At 36.7% G+C, this 21,026-nt stretch overlaps 1 pseudogene; it reads right to left on the bottom strand.

The window, feature by feature from the left end:
* LOC141488038 (S-formylglutathione hydrolase-like) overlaps window positions 1-15,980 on the bottom strand; it is a 38,782-nt pseudogene extending 22,802 nt beyond the window's left edge.
* Between the last annotated feature and the right edge of the window lie 5,046 nt (window positions 15,981-21,026).

Genomic DNA, 21,026 nt, shown 5'->3' with positions numbered 1-21,026 from the left:
AAAATATTTATAGCAGCTCTTTTTTTTTGTTGGCAAAGAATTGGAAACTCAGAGAATATCCATCAATTGAGGAATAGCTGACTAAATTGTGGTATGGAAAACTATTGTTCTATAAGAAATCATGAGTTATGGGACTTCAGAATAGCCTGGAAAGACTTGTATGTATTGATGCTGAGTGAAGTGAACAGAAACCGATGAATATTGTGCACACCTAATAGCAACATTGGGCGATAATAAATTATGATGGACTTGTTCATTTCAGTAGCAAAATAATCAAAGACAATTCTAAAAGACTTGTGATGGAAAATATCATCCATATTCAGAGAAGTAAATGTGGAATTAAATGCAGATCAAAGCTAATATCTTCAACTTCTAAAAGTTATCTTAGAGGGTAATTACTTATACAGTGAATAGAGCACTCACTAGTCCTGGAGTCAGGAAGATGTGAGTTTGAATTTAAACCCAAGACACTTGATAGCAGCTGTACTGGTTTCTTTGCCCTAATTACCTTGCCCAAAAAAAAAGGTTGTCTTAGGTATTATGGGTTTTTTCCTCTCTAATGTTTTTTTCCTATTTTTATTTGATTTTTCTTTCACATTATGATTAATTTGGATCTATGTTTAGTATGGCTATACATATTATTATTAGAATGTTTTCTGTCAGGGAGAGTGGGGAGGGAAGGGAGGGAGAGAGGAAAATATAAAACTCAAAACCTTGCAAAAAAAGTGATTGTTGAAAACTATATTTGCAGAAGTTGGAAAAATAAATCATTTTTTTAAAAAATAAAAAAGGAGTTTCCAGGAAGAAAAGATTAATCAGAGAAAGTGACTGAGGGGGGTCACTAGGTGGCACAGTGGATAGAACACTGGTCCTGGAGTCAGGAACACCTGAGTTCAAATCCAGCCTCAGACACTTAATAATTACCTAGCTATGTGGCCTTGGGCAAACCACTTAACCCCATTGCCTTGTAAAAACTTGAAAAAAAAGTGACTGAGGAATAGAGGGATCTTCCAAGATTAGAAGGCTAATGAATAGTATGAAAAAGTGTGAAAAAGAATTTTAGAGAGTCAAGAGTCTAGCTCTCTTCAATTAATGTTCATTCTGAGGCCATGCAGAATGAATCTAATCTATTCAATTCATCTTAAGAAATATTATTTTCCAGGGCAGCTAGGTAGCATAGTGAATAGAGTATTGCCCCTGGAGTCAGGAGGACCTGAGTTCAAATGTGACCTCAGACACATAATACTTACCTAGCTGAGTGACTTTAGGCAAGTCACTTAACCCCATTGCTTTGCAAAAACAGACAAAAAAACCAAACAAGCAATATTCTTTTCCATATAGCCCTCTGAATACTTCAAATATAGCTATCAAATCTTCCTAAATCTCTTCTCCAAGTTAAACTTCCCCAATTCTTTTGCCAACTATTTTGTAGCATGTTTTCCAATCTCCTCCTCATATTGGTCACCCTTTCCTTGATCCTCTATCTTTCCTGAAATATCATTTTTCAGAAGTAATTTCAGATATGATTTGAGCATGGCACAATGTAGCAAAACTATCATCTCCTTTATTGAGAACCCTCTGTCTCCCTTAAGAGAATCTTAAAATGACCTTAGCTTAGGACAGTGAATATAGTAAGTACTGAATAAATGTGTATTGAAAGACAAACCACAACTATTTTTTTGGCTAATACATCACACAGATGACTTGAATTGAGTCTACAATTCATTAAAATCCCCTTTGTTTTTCTTTTTTAGATGTAATCATCTCCCTCCTCCCTCCATCTATGCCTGTAAAGTTGGGATTTTTTAATCTAAGTGAATTATTTTTCATTTATCCCTATTTATAATAGTATCTATATAGCATCTTAAAATTTGTAAAGCGTTTCTGCATATATTAACTCATTTGTTCCCTTCAATAACCTTGTAAGATTGACACTAAGGCTACTTCTATTTAATAGATGAAGAAACTGAGACTCAAAGCATTAAGAGATTTGCTAATGATAAAACACCTGAGGAAGAATTTGAACTCAAATTTTCCCATTTCAGATCAGTGCTCTATCCACAGTGCCACCCAACTCTCTATATTAAATTTTATCTTTTTTGGTCAACCCACTATTCAAACCTGCTAAAATTTGTTTGGATCGTGATTCTGATAAGCAACATATTATTTAATCTTCACAATTTTTGCCTTCTAAAATTTGGTAAGTAGGTCAACTATATCTTCATTTGCATTTTATTAAGTGACCTAGAAGCCTTTAAGACCCCAAGTCCTTAATGTTTAATGCCAAAATTTTGGTAGTTTGATAGAGAAAGAGGGTTGGATTAGATAATCTCTGAAGTGACTTCAAGTTATAAATCTATAATCCTGTGACATTTTTTGTTCAAAACTTTTTGAATATATCATTTCCATCTCTTATAAAATCACACTTTGTTGCTGTCTACTATTCTATACATGAGTCTAGTATTATATAAAGTTAATAGTGTCACAGAATCATAGAATGTTGAGTGGCATATGAAAGAGGAACCTGAGGACCAGAGAGAAGAAAGAATCTGTCCATCCTGAAGGCTGGAGTGGCTAATGTGGCATAGAGGATAGAAGCTGGACCTGAAATCAGGAAGACATCTTCTCAATTCTGCCTCTCTTCAACTGATATCATTGGTTCTAGTTCTGAATTCTTAGACTATGCAGAATAAAAATCTATATTTAATTAATTTCAAGAAATATTCATTTCCAATTGGGCAATGGCTGTCCAGGGGTCACTGGTGAGAACATTCTAGAACCCAGGAAATGAAAGACAAAAAGCTATACATGTGGGCAAAACAAAGTCCCAGACCCATGCTGAATGCAGGAAGAGGTGCCAACTGCTAATTACCTGATATGGAGGTCACTGGTCCTGGGCAGATTGAGGAAGGGACCTGCAACCATTCTGGGGTGATGAGCAATTGCAGACCATAAGACCATAAGATGTGTTCTGAGAAAAAGAAATTCAGAACAGTAAACAGTAGCTATGTGACTGTCCTTGGGAGTGAAGTATGGTCTCAGTTCCAACTTTTAGCTCAGTCTGAAGACCACAGAGGAATAACTAGAGCAGGAATCCAAACCAAAGGGAAGTTTATAGTTCAATCACTCTGAAATAGCAGAGGTTTCCAGCTGACTTAGAGAAATTAAGTTCAATAGTAGACTACTGAAACTCTAAGAGAAACAAGCATAGGCCTATTGCCCAGATTCAGCAACTTAGAGTCCAGACAAGGGAGGCAGCAATCAGACTTTGCCCTGGATCAGATCACTTTGAAAGAGCTGAAAGATTGCAGGTTTCCAGGCCGAGTGGTACCTGAGATTCCTAAAATAACATAGCATTCAACTTCTTAAGAAAGCAACACTAGCACTATCCCAGATATTCCCACCAGAAATGTGCATATCCCTGCACTAATATCAAACTCAAAGGCAGGAAGTAGGCTGGAAGAATGAACAAAAAAAAATAATGAAAAAGAATTCCACCATATAATGAGATTATGTTGATAGAAATGTTCAAGGTGCAGAAAAGAATAACTCCAAAGCAGTTCCTAGGAGAAAAACCCAGTTTGGGCACAAATTCAACTAGAATTCCTGGAAGAGATAAAGCTAGAGTTTATTTTAAAAAAGAGCTAAAATGTCTTTTATAAAGAAATTAGAAGTTAGAGGGGGGAAAATGGAAAAGAAAAGAGAACTAAATAAGAATTTGAAGAGAATTAATAGGTTGCCACAAAAGATATAAAATCTTACCCAAGCAATAAACTCCCTGAAAATGAGAATGGACCAAGTTGAAGCTTATGATTCCCTATGATAAGAAGACAAGAAATATTAAAACAAAGTTAAAAGACTGAAGAAGAAGAAAGAAAATATATGACATTTCAAAGTAAAAACAACCAACCTGGAAAACAAATTAAAGAGGAAAAAAATTAAATACTCATTGGACTATCTGAATTTCATGAGCAAAAAAAAGATACTAGAGATTACATTTCAACAAATCAGAAAAGAAAACTGCTCAAATATCTTAGAACCAGAAGGCACAGTGGAAATATAAAGAATCCTTCAGTCAGTTCCTCAAAGAACACCAAAAGGAAAACTCCAACATAGCCAAAACCCAGAATTTTCAGATCAAAGCAAAATATAGCAAGAAATCAGAAAGAATTCAAATACAGAGGTGTTACACTAAAGATCACACATGATTTAACAGTTATTATTATAAAAGGAGAGATTAGCCTATGATATTCTAAAAGGTAAAGGATATAGAATTACAATCAAGAATAAATCATCTAGCAGACCTAAGTATAATCCTAAAGGGATAAAAATTAAATAGAGGATTTCAAGTGTTCCTGATAAAAAGAGCAGAGCAACATAGTAACTTTGAAGTGCAAGCATAGGAGTCAAACCAAACATAAAAAAGTAAATATATATACAAACAATCATATAGACCTAAACAAAGATAAACTATTTACATTTCAATATGAGGAGATACACCATGAATTCCCTCTAAATATTCTCATCAGGGATCATAAATTACCAGAAGGCCTGGGAATGAGACAGGTGAAAGAGTAGATTAGAGTGCTGGATCTGGATCAGGAAAACTTGAATTGAAATCTGGTTTCAGATACTATCTATATCTATACCATCTATATCTATATCTATATCTATATCTATATCTATATCCATATCCATATCTATATCTGTATCTCTCTATCTCTATCATCTATATCTATACCTATATAATCTCTATATCTACATCTACATCTATGCATATATATCTACATGCAGATATATATATATATATATGTATATATATATATATATATATATATATATATATATATATATAATCTCTTCTTTTCCACATAACCTCAGACACATGTTTTATGACCCTGGGCAAGTCACTTCATCCCATTTGTCACAGTTTCCTCCTCTGAAAAATGAGCTGGAGAAGGAAAATGCAAAGCACTCCAGTGTCTCTGCCAAAAAAACTCCAAATGGGGTCACTGACAATTGGACAAAATTGAAATGACTGGACAACAACAATAATTAATAGATCAATGGCACAGTTGTAACTGAGTTTTTCTGATTCCTATCTCACTTAGTTTTCCACTCTAAAGCCAGAATATGACATCCAGAATTGGACAAAATATTCAGATGGGGTCTAACCTCACGAGAGTACAGCAGAGTTACTAATGCTCTAGGACAGGATACTGTAGTTCTCAATGCAATATAAGATAAAGTTAGTATTATCCATTGTCATGGAATGCCCATTAATGTAATCCATAAAATATTTCCAGATAGTATTTTTTCCCCAGAAATGATATGTAGTGATTCTTCCCCAGTCTGGCACTTGTGAAGTTGCTTTTTTAAACAAGTCAATTCCTATTAAATTTCATCTTCTTAGAGCTAGCCCAACTTTTTAAACTTTCAAGTTACTTTTTACATATTGACTCTGTCATCCACTTTAGGCAGATTCACAACAATCTTCAATCAATAGATTCAAAAAATACCATTCTCTACCCCATCACTAGCTCATTGTCACTGAAAAGTTGACATATACCTTTATCTAAATTATGCAAGGACATATCCTTGGGGTATTCCACTGCAAACATTCTTTTTTATTAATAGTTTGGTTTTTTTTTTAATATTTCTTTTTTTTTGTGGGTTTTTGTTTTTAGTTTTTGCAAGGCAATGGGGATAAGTGGCTTGCCTAAGGCTATACAGCTAGGTAATTATTAAGTGTCTGAGGCCGGATTTGAACTCAAATACTCCTGATTCCTGGAACGGTGCTCTATCCAGTGGACCACCTAACTACCCCTACTGCAAATACTCTTCAAAGTTGACATTGACCCATTAGTAACTATTCTTCAGTTCTTGTCATTCAAACATTTCTAAATCTACCTAAACAAATTATCATTCACACCTGTAATCTCAACTTTTCAACTTTTCCATACCAATATCCTGAGAGAGTTGGTCAAATACTTTGCTAAAAGCAACTTATGTTGGGGACAGAGCCAAGATGGCGACAAGAACAGATCGTGTCTTAGGCGCTCTGTCATAAAACTCATAAGCTAAGGACTCTAACTAAATTTTCGAGAGACAGAACCCACAGAGGGACCCAATGAGGCAGTTCTCCTACTCAAGGTAACTTGGAAAAGAGCAGAAAGGCTCTGCTCTGCCAGGGTCAGAGGGGGTGGCCCGCCAGAGGGGTGGCCCACCAGAGCAAAAGAACTTCAGCCTCCCAGAGGCAGCCCCAGGGCACTGGGAGCCATGGCTCACAGCAGCAGGGGAGTCTCCTGAGCTACACCCTGGGGAGCACCAGGTACAAATTGGGGGAACAGTGGGGGACCTCTGCCAGAGCAAGCAAGAGCATGTGAAGCCCTCAGGGCACACAGAGAGCAGTGTGGCCAGCACAGCCGATTTCCAGGAAACAGAAGCAGGCAGAGCCAGTAATCAAGAGCCCCCAGGGCATGAGCCCATTGAACCTAGGGAGGGGAGTGAAGAGAAAGACTGTCGAACTCTGCCCCTGGAACAGGACTCTGGGACTCTGACCACATTCAGATCCTGATCACAGTCTAGCCCCCTCATAGAACAGCAGGGGCCCCCTCCACCTCAGCCCCATGGCAGAGGGGGGCGCTTATGGTCATTCACAGAACAGGAGGGAGGACAGAGCCTCACACACTTAGACCCTTGTGGGAGTGTCCCTTGTGGGAGTGTCCCAAAAGCTCAGGAAGCACCCCAAAACCAGGCTCAGGCTGGGAAAATGAGCAAGCAGAGAAGCAAGAGGAACACCATTGAGAAATATTTTGCATATGAGCCCAAGAAGGATCAAAATACTCAGTCTGAAGATGAGGAAGCACAAGCTCCTGCACCTAAAGACTCCAAGAAAAACAGAAATTGGGCTCAGGCTATGACAGAGCTCAAAAAAATACTTTGAAAATCAAATGAGGGAGTTAGAAGAAAAACTGGGGGAAAAAAATGAGAGAGATGCAGGAAGAACATGAATATGAAGTCAGCAGCCTAGTCAAGGAAATCCAAAAAAATGCTGAAGAAAATAGCATGCTAAAAACCAGCTTAGGTCAAATGGATAAAACAGTTCAAAAAGTTATTGAGGAGAAGAATGCTTTAAAAAGCAAAATTGGCCAAATGGAAAAAGAGATGAGAAAACTCTCTGAGGAGAACAAATCCTTCAGACAAAGAATAGAACTCAGGGAGATTGATGAATTTATGAGAAACCAGGACTCAATACTTCAAAACCAAACAAATGAAAAATTAGAAGAAACTGTGAAACATCTCATTGAAAAAACAACTGATATGGAAAACAGACTTAGGAAAGATAATTTAAAAATTATTGGAATACCTGAAAGTCATGATCAGGAAAAGAGCCTTGACATCATTTTCAAAGAATTACTACAGGAAAATTTCACTGATATCCTAGAAGCAGAGGGCAAAATAGAAATGGAGAGAATCCACCGATTCCCCCCAAGACAGAGATCCCCAAAAACCAACCCCTAGGAATATTATAGCCAAGTTCCAGAACTCCCAAGTCAAAGAGAATATATTACAAGCAGCCAGAAGGACACAGTTCAAATATCGTGGAGCTGCAGTCAGGTTCACACAGGACTTAGCAGCAACTACATTGGAAGCTCATAGGGCTTGGAATATAATATACTGGAAGGCAAAAGAGCTTAGAATGCAGCCAAGAATCAACTACCCAGCAAGGCTGAATGTCCTCTTCCAGGGAAAAAAGATGGACTTTCAATGAACCAGGGGAATTTCAAATGTTCCTATTGGAATGGCCAGTGCTGAACAGAAGGTTTGATCTTCAAATACAGGACTCAGGTGAAGCATGGAGATTGGAGGAGAGGGGTAAAATATGAGGGATTTGATGATGAACTGCATATATTCCTGCACAGAAAAATGACACTGATAATACTCATATGAACCTTAGTTAATGGAGCAGGTAGAGGGAGCTTTTATAGTTGAAGCACAGGAGAAAGCTGAATTGGAGATAAAATATGGTGTAAAATGGAGTCAATAGAAAAAAGGGAAATGTGATGGGAGAAAGAAAAAGGAGAGGAGAGGGGAGAATAGGCCAAGATATTTCATATAATAAGATTTTTCTTTATTACAATGAGCTGTTGCAATGATACAGAAGGGAGGAAGGCAAGGGGGAATGAGGGAATCTTCGCTCTCATCAGAGGTGGCTAGAAGAGGAAACAGCATATGTACTCAATGGGGTATAGGCATCTGGAGTAAGAAGGAGAGGAGGGGGATGGGGGAAGGGGGGGTATGAGTGATGGAGAAGAGGATGGACCATGGGGGGAGAGTGGTCAGATATAACACATTTTCTTTTTTATTTCTTGCAAGGGGCTGGGATTGGAAGGCCTGTCCAGGACCATAGGGCAAGGTGGATGCTAGGCCTAAGGGGTGGTATGGGGGCTCAGGGACTCTTGGCCCCAGAGCTGGGGATCTGTCTGCTGCACCACTCAGCTACCCTACAGCAGAGTCAGAGTGAAAGGAGAGAGAAAATATAGTACAGTATGTAGTAGTGGAGAAATAAGAAAGGAGGGAGTTGTGATCAGCAATGGCAATGGTGGAAAAATATGGAAGTAACTTTTGTGATGGACTTATCATAAATAATGTGATCCACCAGCGACAGAGTTGTTGGTGTTGGAACAAAGACTGAAGCACATTTTTTATCATTATTATTATTTTTTGGAGGGTGCAGGGCAAATAGGGCTGGGTGGCCTGCTTGGGGCCATATAGCAGGGTGATTGTTGGTTGTCTGAGGCTGGATTTGGACCCAGGTGCTTCTGGCTCAAGGGCCAATGCTCTGTCCACCACCCAGCAACCCCTACTATTATTACTATTTTATTTTATTTGGGGTCTTTTTTTTCTTTTTTTTTTTTTTGGTTTTTTGCAGGGCAGTGGGGTTCGGGTGGCTTGCATGTCACACGGCTGGGTGATTGTTGGGTGTACGGGGCCAGATGTGGGCTCAGGTGCTCATGGCTCCAGGGCTGGTGCTCCACCCATTGCACCACCTGGCCATACCTACAATTATTGCTATTATTTTTTTTAATTTTAATTTTTTTCTCTCCCCTTTATTGCTCAAACAAGTCTATATTTATGGGGGGAGGGGTTATTTCATTTACTCTTAAACAAGAATATTTTATTAATGTATAAAAAACATTATTTGTACAAAATGAGAGTAAATATTAAATTTTTAAAAAAGTAACTTATGTTTCTGGTATTCTTTAATGTACCAGTTTAATTGTGTTTAATATTTGTCCTTAACTTTTTTTTTTTTTAGATTTTTGCAAGGCAAATGGGGTTAAAGTGGCTTGCCCATGGCCACACAGCTAGGTACTTATTAAGTGTCTGAGACTGGATTTGAAGCCAGGTACTCCTGACTCCAGGGCCAGTGCTTTCTCCACTACGCCACCTAGCCGCCCTGTTGTTCTTCATTTTTAAGGAAGACCAAAACACCAGGGAGGTGATATCATGACAGGCACATGAATTGGATTTGAGTAAAAGGGTACTGTTTGTTCTAAGTCACCAGTCTCATTTTGTCCTCCAGATCTATCTGGGTCCAGTGACCAGATATGAGTCAAGATGACTGGAGATGTTTCTGGATGCAAGGCAGTCAGAGTTCAGCGACTTGCCCAAGGTCACAAAGCTAGTAAGAGTCAAGTATCAGAGACTAGATTCAAACTCCTGTCCTCCTGACTCCAAGGTTAGAGCTCTGTCTACCTATTGCCCCTACCAGTCTAATGATGATGTTTGTCCTTTGTTCTTGAGCAAGACGATGACAAGCACATTAATTGGATTTAAGTGAGGGCATACTATGCTAAGTCATCTGAATGCAGTGGCCATATATGAATCAGGACGACTAGAGATGGCCCTGTATCTAGTCTATCTAGTCTAATTAATATGTAACAAAAGGATATGAAGACACTCAAAAAATTAGCAAAGACATTAAAAGATAGAAAAAGTCAATGTTGGAGATGATAATGGTCAATATTGGAGGGGTTGTGAATTATAGAAAGAAATGCATGCTAATGCATTGTTGATAGAGTTGTAATTGTTTTGACTATTCTGGAAAGTCATTTGTAATAATGAGAAGAAAATGATAAAAATTATCAAACCCTTTCACCCACAGATTATACTGTTAGACATATACCCCAAGGAGGTCAATGATTTTTTAAAAGGCCTTAAATACATCAAAATAGTTCTAGAAATAATTTTTGTGATAGCAAAAAATTGGTAACAAAGTAGATGCTCATCTATTAGGGATTGGCTAAATAAATTGTGGGAAATCACTGTGCTCTAAGAAACAATAACTATTGTGAAAATAGAGAAGCAAAGGAAGACATGAATTAATTCAAAGGGGAAAAAAGGCAGAATGGAGAAAACTATATATTACACAACTACAGCAATGTAAGTAGAAAGAACAAGAAAACAATTGCCATGGAATGCCACAAAATTATGAAAACCAATCTTGTCTCCACAGAAGAGGAATGAGATAATAGCCCATTCTTTGCAGATATTTGTTGCTCAGTCATGTCCAGTTCTTCATGACCCCATGGAACAGCTGTCCGTGGGTTTGTTTGTTTGTTTGTTTGTTTGTTTTGGCAAAGATATTGGAGTAATTTGCCATTTCCTTCTGAAAGTCCTGGTTTGAGACTGATTTTGCCCTTGGCTCTTTGACTGCACTTATTATTGACCTAGCTTTAGCTCTCTGGGATCTCCCTTTCTGTTGTCACTTAGCATTCTTTTCCATTATTTTTCATTTGAATTAGACTTGAGTTCTGGCCTATTTCACCTCTGCTCTTATCCTGCACTGAGAGAAGTGACCAATCACATTGGCAAGGGGTTATACCATCTCCTGCCTCTTCAGATTTGACTTGAAGGCAACAGTAGTTACTAAACTTCTTTCTTATCATGTGAATCTAAGGGAATATGATTCCCAACATTTCTGCCACATGCTACTCAAAAAATAAGTATCATTCCAAGCCCCTTTTATTGCTATCAAGTTATTTCAGTTGTATTTGACTCTTCATGACCCCAATTGATGTTTACCAGCTCATTTTACCAATGAGGAAACTGAGACAAGTGGGGTGAAGTGAATTTCTCAAGGTCACACAACTAGTAAGTGTCTGAGGCCAGATTTTTGCTCAGGTCCCTCTAACTTCATGTCTGGTACTATTCATTTTGATACCAAACTACTCCCAGTTTATGTGAACCCTAATCAACGTAATCAAGATAATGAGGTTATTCTGGTCTTCTTTTCCAGAACATGAGCTCATAACCTGAGATTCTTATTCAATTACCAAAGTAATTATCTTATTCACCTCATCAATAGTCCATAGAACACTAAATGTAAAAGAATCACAGTAAGGATAGTGGCTTGACCCTGGTCTATTTCTATCTGTACTACATTAAAAAAAAGATGAGAAGAGATAAATAATACCTGAATTCCATAAAAATATGAGAATGGAATGAAAGATTATTCAAACATGCTTTAAACTTACAGACCACTTTAACCATATAAGATAAGTGCTGCAGGCATTATTCCAGTTTTACAAGGTAAGTACACTAAAACTCCAAAAGATTCAATGATTCTCCTGGAGTCACCCAACTAGGAAGTGTTAGAGGTTGTCACCTTAAAGATTAACTGGTTCAACCTCTTCATTTTGCAGAAGGGGAAAACAAGACCCAGAGAAGGAACATGATGCAATGGGAAGAACACTGATTTTGGAGTAAGGGATGGTCATTTGTATCCCTATTCTGACCAACTTTGTGACTTCAAGCAACTCATTCTTCTCAACTATAAAAGAGGATCATTAAAACTATATAGGGCTATTTTACAATTTTATCAGTTTTAAAACTCCATAGAAATATGAACTATTTTATTTATTATCTAAGGTCATGTAGTTAGCAATGGAATTCTCACTCTAAATTCATTTTTCTATCTGCAATACCATAAGACCTCTTTGCCTGACTTAAAAGTGGCTCAGAATAATGCAGAAGAAGCCTAAGGCAAAAGAATTCCCTGGCAAACTCCAAACTGGTAGCTAGTGCTGGGTCTGATAGTTCACTCCAACCAACATCACAACTGATTAAACAACTGCAGATAAGGTGGAAAGTATAGTTAATAAAATTTTAGACATGGTGTCAGGAAGACCTAGGATCAAGTAACTAGTTGTGTAAACTTGGACAGATTACTTAACCTCTCTTAACAGCTCCAAATAGTGACTATGAAGAAAAAGTTCATAGTTCTCAGCAGAATTAAAATTTCAAAACCTTAAGTTCATCGAGATGTATTCATGCTTCCTCCTATTCCTTTGACCAGACTTTGCTTCTCTCACCTCTCCTCAAAATGACACTCAAATAAGGGTACAGGTTATCCCTCTTTTCTTTGTTTATTTTATTTATGATTTTGTTATTCTTTGACAGTCTTGTACACGCTTGGGTGCACTGGATTTCAAGTGAGAAGACTTGGTTCTAGTCTAGTTTTTCTTAGTCTGACTTGTAGTCATGACATTTTATACTTTGTTGCTGTTGTTCAGTCATTTCAATTGTATCTGACTCTCCATAACAATAATAGTAGTTTTCTTGACAAAGATACTGGAGTGGCTTGTCATTTATTTCTTCAAATGAGGAAACTGAAGCAAATATGATTAAATTACTTGCCCAGGCTCACACAGCCCATAAGTGTCCGAGGTCAGACTTGAACTCAAAAAGACGAGTCTTCTGATTTCCAGATCTGTTGCACCACCTGCTGCTCAGTGATGAAGAAGTCAATTCACATCTGGCCTTGGATAGATACCAGTGATCAGGAAGTCATTAATATCTATCTGCCTCTGCTTCTTCAACTGTAAATAGGAATAATAAAAGCATCTATCTCCCAGGCCAATGGAGAGGATAAAATGTAAAAAGCTTTGCAAACCTTTAAGTATTATTACGTAAGTACTAGCTTTTATTATCCAGGTAATGGCTTTAGTATGACTCCCTCAGTGCTGAGGGTATGCTGAACAAGTCACCTTTGGTTTGACATTTCTTTGACCTTCAGGAGCACAACCTGATGATATCCAGTGAATTTTATATGCAGTTTACCTTCAAGGATCATTTGTGGTTCCTCTATTTCCTGAAACAATATAATTTCTCCTCTCCCACCAACATTAAGGTGAGACAATACCAAAGATAAGTTTACACTACTAAGGTTAATTTTCAAAATTCAAGATATTCTCACCTTGTTCTGAGTTTTTGGTAGTCTGCTCTCATGACAGGCGCTTAACTTTACCTTGACTTCTTGTTCATGTGTAGATCAATCAATCAGCAAGCATTTATTAATTGCTCACTCTACTAGACTCTGAAAACATACATGAAAGAATGAAACAATCCTTGTTCCCAAGGAACTTGCACAGCTTAGACTATCTCTTGTTAGAGAAGAATTCAAAGTAGAATTTTTCAATAAAATATGTTTTTATATAATAAATAACAGTGGTATCTTTTATTCACAATAGCTTGGGCAATTTTGTGATTGTGATCCCATAATCTGCTGTATGATATAATTTGTGAAATCTTACCTATTCTCTTCTAATATTTCCGCCAAGGATACCCTAAATATATAGGTAACTCATTTTCATAAATAAATGATAGACTCTTATATTTTATGTTTCTTCCTTAAGGATATGATTTCTCTCTCATCACACTCAATTTGTATCAATGTACAACATGAAAACAATGTAAAGACTGACAGATTGCTTTCTGTGGTGGGGTGGAGGGAGGGAAGTAAGATTGGGAGAAAATTGTAAAATTCAAAATAAATAAAATCTTTAATAAAAAAACCAGTAATAAACAAACAAACAAACGAATGAATGGATGAACAAATGAATGAATGAATGGATGAATGAATGAATGAATGAATAAATAAATAAGTAAATAAGTAAATGATAGAGATGAGAGAATAGGAAAGGAGAAGATATAAGAACTGGTAGTTATTGATGATCTCTTGATTCCTTTTTTGTGTTAATAATATCATCTTCTATTGGTTCAGGGCATTCCCTTCTTTCAAATATTGAAGGATTCAATTTGTTGTCACTTTCACATTTCATCACTTTGAATTTGAATCTTCTTTTTGTGTATTTGGTTGAGTCTTGATGCTGTTCCTGACTTTTTTGTGTGCTTTTTCACTTCCTCATATAGCAAGTTGGGGATTGTTGCCACAAAGAAATGTTATAATTTTTTCAGAATCTAATAAAACTAAACAAAATTCATATTCTGTACTTACTGAGTTCAGAACACTATACTGCATCTTGGGAAAGATATAAATATCTTTTTAAAAAGTCTGTGCCCTCAGGAAGTTCACCATCTCCCTTTGTTCTTATCCCTTCATGAGGTATCAATTTACTGCATCATTGGGAGGGGGGTCTTCATTCTTCAATTATGAGTATAATGCCTCACTTTCAATGAATTCTTCCACTCATTCTCTACTCAATTTGTTTCATTTAAAGGGCAGCTAAATGACTCAGTGGATAGAGTGCTGAGCCTAAAGTCAGGAAAACTCAGCTTCTAGAGTTCATATGTAGCTTCCAACATTTACTAACTGTGTGATCCTAAGCAAGTCACTTAACCTTGCTTGCCTCGGTTTCCTCATCTATAAAATGAACTGTAGAGGGAACCCCTTAAGTGTCAAAAATATCCCAAATAAGGTCACAAAAATTGAACACAACTGAACAACAACAAATTTCATTTGAAGTCATATGGCATAAATGTTTTAATCATGGCAAAACTAAATTATAGCAAACCCAACAAATACTTGTTTAATGCCTATTATGTTCTAGACATTGCACTAGATGCTAGAGGGAAAGAGATAAGGACAAAAATGAAACTCCTAACCACTATATCCATCCTTCAAATGACTGATAAAAAGCCTGGAATATCAATTTTTCATCATTCTGAATTGAGAACAAGTTTGACCTTTGAACCCATGGCTATTCATTCACAAAGCACTGCATGGATCAACTTGTTGTTTGTTCTTTGTTTTCAAAGACCAGGGTGATATATTGACTTGCATGTGAATTGGATTCATACACATACCTCTTTCTCTCTTCCAGAGTCATTGAAGTCTAGTGACAAGAGAAAAGTCAAGATAACTGGTGATGGCCCAGAATATAATGAATTAGTGAGGGGAAATAATTATAATCATATAATCATTTATATATATTTATAATTTATATTATATATTATTTATAAATATTATTATTGTTGTTATTATGTAAAATATGATGATTTCAGTCCAATGGAAGTATATAAAAACATTCAAATAATGAGACCTTGATGAATCAACTCACTGTTGATGCAATGTAAGAGCCCTTAGAAATTCTCTTCTGAAGGTGGACCATAGGTTGAACAAACAGGACAGGATCAGACCCTGATTTTCCTTATAGGCAATCAAGTTTCACTTGGAATAGCCAGTTTTTCTTCCTGTCTTTTTTTTTTTTGCAATATAATGGGGTTAAGTGACTTGTCCAATGTCTCATGGTTAAATAATTATTGTCTGAGACTGAATTTGAACTCAGGTCCTCCTGTCTCCAGTGTTCTATCAACTCTGCCACCTAGCTGTCTCTTCTTGTCCTGTTATTTACTACACATATTAAATTTCACTTTTTCAGAAAGGGTGATCCTGCATAAAACTAGCTAGATAAGAAATCCCAAAACTGATAGAAAGAGGATCGTGGGTTTTTCCTAGTTAAAGCACCATGTCCTTGATCTCTCTCTTCATATTCAAACTCAATCTCCTTCCAAATTTTTCAAACGTGACTCTCTTCATTATTTATAGGATCTGACATTCTCCTGGTCTGGGTTCATCTATCCATTTCTGTGTGGGAGAGACAGATGGGTTATAATGCACAATATTATAGAATGGCTATATCAGCAAGATAGAAGCAAAGTACCTGCGACATACGCAAGGTAAAGTTATTACTTATAGTAATAAATAAGGAAAAATTCAAAACAAAGTTGTCATTGAGGTCAGACTTTAAGATTATGTAGAAATTCAATAGATAAAGGAGAGAGAGAAAATTCCCAACATGGGCAACAGTATGTTTTACAACTACAAGGTTTACTCCTTTCTTCCTTTCTGGGCTCTTCTGACTCTTAGGACTTCTTTCTTCATCTTGGATCCCTGAGAGTACCTTCTGTTCCACTTCCACCCATAATCCAATCTAATCCTTTTAAACTTTGTTTTATGTGCTAGCGTCTCCTTTTCATATGTAAACTCTGTGAGAATAGGAACTTTTTTGCATATATATATATATATATGTATGTGTATATATATATATATATATATATATATATATATATACATATTCATGCTGTTAAGCATGATGCCTTATACATAAGTACTTTTAAAAAGCTTGTGTTTACTAGGGGTAGCTAGGTGCCACAATGGAGAGAGTACCAGCCCTGGAGTTAGGAGGAACTGAGTTAAGATCTCAGACACAATATACACTTAGCTATGTGACCTTGAGCAAGTCACTTAACCCCATTGCCTTGTAAAAAACAAAAAAAGCTTGTTTACTTAACCCAACTTCAATTCCACCCCAACTTCTTCTTAATTGCCAGGCCTTTAATATCAATGGTGCCAAATTCAGATAGAAAAAATAATCTCTAATACATACATAAAGAGCCCTATAGGGTTGCATCTTGACTTAATTTTTAAATCTAACATTATCTGTGCTTTATTGTATATTATTTACTTTTCAAATATTTCCAGTTATATTTTAATCAGGTGTTGTGTTGTTGTTGTTGTCTGTTGTTCAGAGTGTTGTGAACCATGCATTGTGTGTTTGATCCCTCTGCTTTATGTCAGCACTCTGTCCTAAGCCTTATCCCTTTTGCTCAGGGGACCTTGACTTTAAGGCAAACTTCTTTTGTTTGCACTGTTACTTAGCAAGAGTTACCAGATGATTGAGAAAATGCACCCATGTTCTAACATGGATGTGGAACATGCTATATACTTTCAGACATGTTTGATGAGTTGGCTGTATTTCATGAACAGCTTTTTTTTTCTTTTTCTCTTTAAATTTTGTTATAAAGAGTGACTCATCAAGGAGGCAAAAAAGGAAGGAATATATTTAGAAAGGAATGCTATGTGAAAACAAAAAGTATCAATAAAATGATTTTTAAATGATAGTTTTGAACCATAATCTCATTTCTTTTGACAGGAGGAAAAGGGATTTAATCATACATGGGTCAGTAAAGATAGAAATGGGGGTGGTAGCAGCTACTGGACCAGATCTGGAACTTTAGGAGAGCTCAGGCAGTGAGGGAATCCAGGAGATATTAATGCAAGTTGGCAGTGGATACTGAGTCATTCACAACTGGTGCAGGGATGTTCATCTTATTAGGCATCAAGACTGATGCCAAGACACTGCCAGGTAAATTTTGAAAATCATGCCTTCTAGGTTCACTGGAAGCTTCACACCTCCCCTGTCATTTATGACTTCAAGTCACAGGATTTTAGAATTGGAAGAAATTGAAAAGATCATATAGCTCAACCCCTTCATTTTGCTTATGAGGAACCTGAAGTCAAAGAAAAGTGACTTGCAAAAGTCACAAGGTACTAAATGGCAAGGATGAGATTTAAAACCTCCCACTTAAAAATCTAGTGTTCTTTCTATTATACCATGGGACTTGATTTATCTTCAAATAAGTCATTAAGGACCATGTGGCCAAGATTTTTTTTTTGCATTGAAAAAAATGTAGACTTACATAAAGTTCTTTTATAAAGTGACCCTTGTTTTAACTCTAACCCCATCTACTCATATTGCCTAATGATGAAGTTGTACCTACAGCATCTGGTTAGCTTGACTAACACTCTAAATCAGGGGCGGCGAGGTGGCATAGTGGATAAAGCACCAGCCCTGGAGTCAGGAGTACCTGGGTTCAAATTCAGTCTCAGACAATTAATAATTACCTAGCTGTGTGGCCTTGGGCAAGCCACTTAACCCTGTTTGCCTTGCAAAAACCTAAAAAAAAAAATCTCCACTTACTCTAAATCTGATGAAAGCAACTCCAGACAAGAGATAACTTGCAAGGAAGTACTCTCACCTGAAAGGATGGTTCAAGGTGTATACTGGGGGGGAGGGAGAAGGATTCAGTGATAATGTTTTGAACAAGAAGGCCAAAGGCAACAGACAAACAATTACAATCACATCTATTCCCTGCCTCCTCAATCTATTTCCTCTTCAAATTTTCACCTCTTGTATTGCCTTTTTTCTATTTGGTATGTCAAAGGGCTTGGAACACCCAATCTCCCCACTCTATTCTCCCTCTGTTATGACCAGAGTCCCAGAAAAAAACTCTTAGTTCTACCAAGAAAATGTTATAATTTTTTTAAAGGTGCTGTACTTAGAAACAAAAGGAAAAATAAAACAAAATACAGAAGCATCAAACTTGGAAGTGACATATATGGACAGAATACAACATCTGTAAACCCAAAGCCCTACAGATCAGCTCAGGTGACAAAAATGATAATACTTTCAGACTTCTTTTCTGTTCTTCACCTTAGCTATGTCTTATTTGCATGCCAAAATTAGTTATTGAGTATTTCAGACAGTGGTAGATTTGTGTTGGCACAGTTTCCAGGTCTAGAGGGATTCTCAGTCCATTGCTACTTAGGCATCTTATGTTTGGGTATCTTCAGATGGCACACTCTTGGATTGCATTGTATTTTGATATTGAAACCATACTGGCATTATAGACTATGTCAAAGTTAACATCCAGGGTTCCAACTTTCTCAATCATAAAGGATCAGATATCTTATCTGTCAAGTTGAATCTGCAGTATATGTAATGGACATTCAATTCCTTTTTTGGATGCATTCAGTTTCCTAGATCTCAAACTATATGACACCTGACCTTGGGCACTACAACAAGCACAAATATGTTACATAAGCTCCTGAGCAAATGCCCTCTATAGACGAAGCAGAGGGGATGAGGTTTTACACCAAGCAACACTGCCATACCTGTGCCTCTGCAATATTCTTGGAGTTTTATCTATTGGACCTTTCACATCTCTCTCATAAAAAGCAGTCAAACACATAAAGGTTGGGCTGGGCTGGCCAGAATATATCAGCACTGAGGAAAATAAGCCAGCTAAAATTCTTGGTTTTTTCCCTCCTAGATATGGCAAAATCCCTTATGCTCAACTCTGGATAGCACCAGTTGAGTTCCTCTGTTTTATATTCATTGCTGCTTATATTTAGACCTTGTGAGCCATGTACTGAATCTTGGTCTCTTAATAAAGGAAGATATTTCCTCTTATAGACCTCAGACATGTTTCCCTTAAACTTCATGTAGTCTTCTCTGTCAATGAAATAGCCTCTTCCATACATTTCCAAGAGGATTCTATGCCTCCAGGGTCCTCGATGTCCTATTTTTTTCCTTCTATTCTGTTCAGATTGTTTAAATTTTAAACACTAATCAACAGTAAAGATTAGTTACTGTTCAGTAAACTTTCCTTAATATAATAATGTGGTTGGGAGGTCTTTAAGTTTTATCTGGTCAAAGATCTTCATTTTACAGAGAAAAGTACAAGTTATAGAATGACACTCCCAAGATCACACAAGAAAGCCCTGTAGTATAACAGCATTGTCAGAATTCAAACCCAGAGACTCTCACTCCAGAGCTACTGCCTTTTCTCTAATTGTTCTAAAAAAAATAGACCCTTGATGGGGTCTATTATGACCACCATACACAGTCACAACTTTAGATCACCTTGAAGATAATCAGGCCAAAATGCAGTTACAAAATGGTTTAGTTGATCTAGTCATTCTGGAAAACAAATTGGAGCTATGCTCTCAGAGTCATGAAACTATGCAAACCCTTTGACATAGAGATATTACTACTAAGCAGATGTATATGCATATGTGTATGTATACACACACATATACAACACATAGACATATATAAACAGTATGCATAGATATATAAATATATATATAGATATCTATCTATACATATTGTGAGTATATGCCTATTTACATGTACTGTTGTTGTTTAAATGTTTTTCAGTTATTTCTGAAGCCCATTTTGGGGTTTCCTTGGCAAAGATATTGGAATGGTCTGCCATTTCCTTCTCCAGCTCATTTCTACAGCTGAGGAAATAGAGACAAACATGGTTAAGTGACTTGATCAGGTACACACAACTGGTAAGTATCTGAGGCCAGATTTGAACTCAGGAAAATGAGTCTTCACCCTTCTCTTCTGTGCCACTAAGCTACTTTACATGTATGTCTTCATACATAAGGCAAAACCAACTGTATGTACAGATGGGTATGTACAGATGGGTATGTGTGTATACACATGTGTAGATATACACAGAGATAAATGGGTCAAGTGATGGTTGTGTGAATAGACAGGAGATGTATTAACACTGGTAGCAAGCTCAGTCAACTATCTCTCTTTCCTTCCACTCTATTAAGATAATGGCATCTTGAGGGTAATGCTAAGGGTTAATGGTTTCTTAATAAGGAAGTAGTATTTGAATTCATCCTGATTCTTATCTATTCCTATCTTCCCACCTGAAAACATTCAGGCAATTTAACATTTTGGCTACTTAAACAGAGGGTTCCATCATTCTTGGAATCTGTCTGAATCATCCAAACTTCCACTATGAGCTAGAAGAGGACCATCTCTTTCTACTTGATACTCATACCTTATTACACTATTCTCTAAGTTCTTTTTCCCTGTAAGAGACAACTCTAGCTCTCATTTTTTTTTTTTTTTTTTTTGCAAAAAATGAAGATGGTTTCCTAGGTAAGTTTACTGGTCTCACATATTTTACCACATTCTTTTTGATACCTCCTTCTCAGGTTTCTGCTCTCCTTTTCCACCATACAAGAATTTTTTTTTCAGAATCTTGTCACTAATACTCATGGCTATTGAATTAGTATTCTTTCTTTTTTAATATTATTTTATTTTATTTTTCCAATTACATACAAAAAT

The sequence above is a fragment of the Macrotis lagotis genome, chromosome 1 (assembly GCF_037893015.1).
Source record: "Macrotis lagotis isolate mMagLag1 chromosome 1, bilby.v1.9.chrom.fasta, whole genome shotgun sequence".
NCBI lineage: Eukaryota > Metazoa > Chordata > Mammalia > Peramelemorphia > Peramelidae > Macrotis > Macrotis lagotis.
This window is presented reverse-complemented; position numbering and strand designations above follow the sequence as displayed.